The 6,253-nt window shown below is 33.1% G+C and overlaps 1 non-coding gene across 1 annotated transcript; it reads right to left on the reverse strand.

Annotated features, from left to right (window-relative positions):
* Window positions 1-2,151: 2,151 nt before the first annotated feature.
* Window positions 2,152-2,258, reverse strand: LOC139860728 (small nucleolar RNA R71). Its single transcript, XR_011763352.1, has one exon. It is a non-coding gene; the product is annotated as a small nucleolar RNA R71 (small nucleolar RNA).
* Between the last annotated feature and the right edge of the window lie 3,995 nt (window positions 2,259-6,253).

Raw genomic sequence — 6,253 nt, forward strand, 5'->3', positions numbered from 1 at the left:
TATATATATATACAAATATAGTTTAAAATATATATAGCGTTAAACTCAGCTAGCTCCCTGTGGAACGAACCGGACTTACTAAAAACTACACAGGTACACTGCCTATAGTATTGTAGCAAGGTTTAGGTATATCCTACTTATATAAATATTTAATAAAACTTGTGTAATTTCGTCGTATTTCGTAGTAAACAATAATAGTATTTCGTACACCACCTCGCACACATCAAGTTTTTGGCGTCGCTGCCGGGGACTCGGCGAAACGCTATATTTTTATATTTGTAAAAATATAATTGATATACAAAAAGAAAAAAAAATATATATAAAACATTAAAAAGAAAAAAATATATTTTTAAGAGTTTGTTTAAAATATATAAAATTATAAAGTATTTCTATTTCTATTTTAGTTTTTAAAATATAAGTTTTTTTTATTTTATATAAATATTTTATATAAATCAGAAAAAAAAATATATCAAATAAATAAAAAATAAGTAATTGGGCCGATCAGTTTAAAAGCCCGAAACAAATCTGGAATTTTGGCCCATGCGATCGCATGAGCCCACAACTTTAATCCCATGCGATCGCATGGGAGGGCTGGACTGACAAAACCTGGTACGTAATTAATGCGGGTAGGGTTTAGATTTATTTATTATTATTATTTAGGGTTTATTTATTTAAAACATATTATATTTCTAGTTTTAATATATAATTTTGTTATATTAAGTTTAAATATTATTATTAAATATATAGATTAATACTTTTATAAGATAATAATATAAAAATAATATTTTTATAAAAATAAGTAATTTTATCATTTTTTTGTATTATTTTTATCGTTAATATCGTAATTTGTATATTTATCGTTCGTAATTAGTTTTAAGATTAGTTTTTGCCGTAGTTATTTTATATTTCTGGATTTTTGGCCTTTGCCGTAAAATCCCTTAAGTGCTTTTTCTTTAAATTAAGATTTAGGCGCCTTAGAATTTTGCCACGCCGTTTTTAGATTTTAGTGCCTAATTAAGTTATTGCCGTTTTGAATATAGAATTTCTTTTAAGCTTTAATACCTTTTGGCGCAACTTTTTATATTTAATTTTTAGACTTCTAAGTTTCGACGTTTTTCTTTCTTATTTTTATTTTTCGATGTATTTTGACGCACTCTTTTTCTTTCTCATTTCTACGCTCTAGTTTTTAGGACATAGAATTTTCTTTATTTTCTTTAAACTTCGACGGAAAAATTATTTTAAGCGGTTAAATTGATAGACATCCAAAATTTTCTGCTTCGTAGTAATAGTTGGATTTGTTAGTGGCTGAGTTGTGGATTTTCTGACTTAAAGGATCCTGGCTCCCTGCTGCATCTTTTGGCTATTCGAAACGTGGGCAAAAGCAGAAAAGTCTATTAATTTGATAACTTATATAATTTTTATCTTTATAACTAATAGGATATTCAGTGAATGCACTGAGCAAAACGTTCACCACCTTTCATACGTTCACCACCTGTAACCCGATCAAGACATCTAGCCAATATTATCGCTGTTGATTTTTCTGTAGAATCATCATCTAGTCGACCAAGTACTCCAATTCAAATTTCCGATAATCCATTTTTTGAACCTGACCTCACAATTGATAACCCGGAGGATATTCAAAGACAATTCAGAGATCCTGAACCACTAATCATTCCTTCGGAACCACAAATTACTCATCCAGAGATTGTCGAGGAAGAAACCATTAAATCAGAATCCTCTAGTGATTTAGATTCAACAAACTCAATTATGGAAAATCAGGAACCTCTAAGTATGTAAGATCGAATGAGAGCTACACGCACTGGCCAAGGTCACGCCATTACTCAACCAGACATTAATGCGCTAGATTATGAAATCAAAGGACAAATCCTACACATGGTAACTAATCAATGCCAATTTAGTGGTATGCCAAAAGAAGATCCAAATGAACATCTTCGAACCTTTAATAGGATCTGTACTCTATTTAAAATCAGAGAAGTTGAGGATGAACAGATCTATCTCATGTTTTTTCCCTGGACTTTAAAGGGAGAAGCCAAAGATTGGTTAGAATCGTTACCTGAAGGGGCGATTGACACATGGGATGTCTTAGTTGAAAAATTTCTTAAAAGATTCTTTCCGGCATCTAAGGCCGTGAGACTTCAAGGAGAAATTGTTACGTTCGCGCAAAAGCCAAATGAAACATTATATGAGGCATGGACATGATTCGGAAAGTTGTTGAGAGGATGTCCTCAGCACGGTTTAGACACTTATCAAATAGTGCAAATTTTCTACCAAGGATGCGATGTTGCTACACGAAAAGACATCGACACAGCAGCTGGTGGTTCCATTATGAAGAAAACCGCAACCGAAGCTCACAAGATTATTGATAACACAGCCTCCTACTCACATGAGTGGCATCAAGAAAAAGATATCTTTCGTTCATCTAAAGCGGCTAGAGCCGATTCTAGCCATGACTTTGATTCTGTTTCCGCAAAAATAGATGCTTTCGAGAGACGAATGGAAAAGATGACTAAAGATATTCACGCAATACGAATCAGTTGTGAGCAATGCGGTGGACCACACTTAACGAAAGATTGTAATGTTGAATAAACGATGGAACAACGTGAGAATGTTTACTACATGAACCAAAGGCCGGGAAATAATTATCAAAATAATTATCAACCGCCAAGGCCAAACTTCAATCGAAATCAAAACATTCTTTACAATCCAAATGAACCCAACAACAACTCGTATAACCAACAAGGTCTGAATAACCAACCAACTCAAAATAACAATTTCAATCAACAAAGACATAGCTTGTATAAACTACCACAACAAACCGAAGAGAAGAAGTCAAATCTGGAAGAAATGGTACAAAAGCTAATGGAATCTCAAACACAATTTATTACATCTTAAACCCAAACAAATGAGAGGTTTGATCAGTCAATAAGAACTCAACAAGCTTCCATTTTGAATTTAGAAAAATACATAGGTACTCTTGCTAGCATGATGAGTGAGAGGGAACAAGGAAAGCTACCGAGTAATACCGAAGTAAATCCTCGAAATGAGAATATTAATATGGTGTCAACAAATTCTGAAAAACCAGCTCTAGAAGATGGGAAGGTTTTAGATGTGAGTAACAATGAAGAAGTTACAAAACCACCACCACCCGAGTTTGTAAAGCCAGTGGTGGCACCATACAGACCACCCATCCCGTTTCCAAGAAAAGGAGTTGAGTATGAGCAAGTAATAGGTAATAAAGTTTATGATACATCTGGAAAGAAGAAGAAGAATAAGAAAGAGCAAGAAACAAAAACCGTAGACGTAAATCCGGTGAAGACAGTTCCACTAAAACCTCCACCTAGGTTGGGTGATCCGGGTGAATTTATTGTTCCTTGTCTACTTAGTGATTGTGTCATGTATGATGCACTAGCAGATTTAGGTGCAAGTGTGAGTGTTATGCCTCTTTCATTATATAAAAGATTAGGAGTAGGTGAGTTAAGTCCAACGAAAATGAGTGTTCGACTCTTTGATCAAACCATTAGGCACCCATTTGGAATTGCTGACAACCTACCCGTTCAAGTGGGTAATTTAACCTTTTTAGTCAAATTTATTGTCATTGACATAGAAGAGGACCCAAACATTCCTCTAATTTTAGGTCGACCATTCTTAGCATCCACCAGGGCGTTATTTGATGTAAGAGAGGGTAGAATGACACTTAGTAATGATGAAAAATCAATCACCTTTGTTTGTCGAAAGACTAAATCTCCACCAACCAAAACTGTTGAAGCAACAAAAACGATTGGTAAGAACCATGTTGTTTTACCAACTCCAACGGTAGTGCTTAACAATAATAAAACACCTAAGTGTGGGGAAAATGAAGTAACACCTAATGATGACCTGATAACAAAGAACCCCGTTATTGATACGAAATTAAATGACCCCGTTATCAATAGTTCAATGAAGAAACTTATTAAACGGATTCGCGATGCTAGAACCAACGGGAACTTTAAGTTATGTAACCGGTTAGTATCCAATCTATCGCCTAAAGAAAAGGCGAAACTAGTTGAATTTGTGGATATTACACAGGAATCCGACCAATGGCTTAAAGCAAAAGTTACAGATATGCAAGTTGATTATGGTCTAAAAGAAATTGACAATCACAATTTTGACACCACAACTACCTAAGTGTGGGGAGATTCAAATGTTCTTAAAAGAAAATGCTGTCTAGAGTTAGTTGTTCTGTTCTCGTGTAGTTCCGAGAATGGAATTCGATTGGTCTTTTCCACTAGCAGACACTAAAGAACTAGTTTTCTTCCCCCATTCTGAATTTTATTTTATTTTGTAGGTTTGTATGAAATTAATACGCTTTTTAAATTTAAGTTTTGTGTGAATATAAAATCAAAAATTTGCTTTTTTTCATTAAGTTTAAAAAAATATTTCTAAAATTCTTCGTGAGTTAAAGACTAAATCATAGAATCGAAATTGCTTTACCCAAAGACAAGGCGAAAAATTTTGTTATAATTATTTTTAATATTACTGATCTAAAGTATGCCAAAAAAATTAAAAAAACCCGAAATTCTTTGTTTTTAAAACAATCGCTTTAAAACAACAATTTTTAAATTTTGTCGAGGGATGGACAAGGTAAACGTACCGAAACTACCTCTACCTAAAGTAAAAGAAAACAAAATTTAAAAAAATTATTCATTTAAATTGTTTTAATAAATAAAGGTTTTATAAAATATATATATATACATATATATATATATATATATATATATATATATATATATATATATATAATATATAAATATATGTAAAAATATGTATATATATGTTTGTATTTTATGTTATATACAAAACACGGTAAAACATCGCACTTTCAAAGACTGGCATTAAAGTTCAGTAAAAGCTACTAATTTTGACGACAAAATGCAAAATATCAAATGTGATATAAAATAATAAGTTTGCAAACTGGGTATTTTTAATCACTTTTCTACACTAATCACCCTCATGAATTTATAATTATAGTCTAATTTCTTGCAAATGAGGGCATTGCAAGATCTCAAGTGTGGGGAAGGGTTATAAATTCTCTCGGGTTTACACTTGGTTTAATTGCCAAATTTTGTGAAAATTTGAAAAAATTTCAACTAAATGAATTCAAAATCATGTTTATACATATTTATGAACGATAAAACTAGGTGTTAATGCCGAAATTATTGTTACCACGGAGAGAACATAAATGGAGAAACAACCCAAAACGCTTGAATTCATTTAAAATGGAATAGAAGAGAATAAAAAGGCAAAGAAAAGAATAAATAAAAGCTAAGTGTGAGAAGAATTTACCAAGTTCTTTAAAACACATATCACATATTTGGTACAGATTATTGCAGGTACTTTTGCTTTGGGCTAAACTAATCAGTGTTACCCGATTTATTGTAATACCTTTAAAAGAATAGATGGATCTACATGATGAATCAATTCCATCATTAAAAGGAAGTAAAGTCTTCTGAAAAAGACACGCGCTTATTGATTTAGGTCAGGAAGTTGTCGTCCAGACCAGCTGTAGGTTGACGAAAAATCTAGAAAAGTCATCTCTAAAATCAGCAGGAAATCCACGGACCTCAGCATCAAACATGGTCGCTAAGTGGTCAGACTTATCCTAACCATGAGAGGATCTGTCTAGTAAAATGGGGAGGGCGCCGTGCAAATTAGCTTGATAAGACTAATGAATCAGACCCCCAGAAAGGATAATCTCCTTAAAGATTAAAAATCAGCTTTTAAGACTGATATTACTCAATCCCTGAGATTGACTTTAAAGATTGAGAATTCAAACTCATGGAATTCAATGATATCTAAACTCAATCTTGAACGAGAAAATATTTTGATCAAAATTAAAACCGATTTGTTTTCTGAAAGCCCATTTTCAATGCGTTCATTACCATTGAACGCAAAATCCTGAGAATTCACCGAAATTCATTAGGTCACCTGAACCAAATCGAGTGTCAACCGTAAGAACGGTGGTTGCATAGCATGGTCGAAGACAGGACCTTGTGCCAGGCCAAAAAATTATAGGGTGATCTTTACTATTGCTCCTACAAAGGATATTAATTGCATCCGACACGTTGTGGACCATGAACATCTGCATGTCATTAGACATTGCCTTAACAGTTGCTTGTTCAACGCTTTCCTTTACAACCGGACGGTAGTTCACCGAAAGGTAATATACGGAGCAAGTATACTGGACGTGTTGCTT

This window comes from Rutidosis leptorrhynchoides, chromosome 7 (assembly GCF_046630445.1).
Source record: "Rutidosis leptorrhynchoides isolate AG116_Rl617_1_P2 chromosome 7, CSIRO_AGI_Rlap_v1, whole genome shotgun sequence".
In the NCBI taxonomy this organism is placed as follows: Eukaryota; Viridiplantae; Streptophyta; class Magnoliopsida; order Asterales; family Asteraceae; genus Rutidosis; species Rutidosis leptorrhynchoides.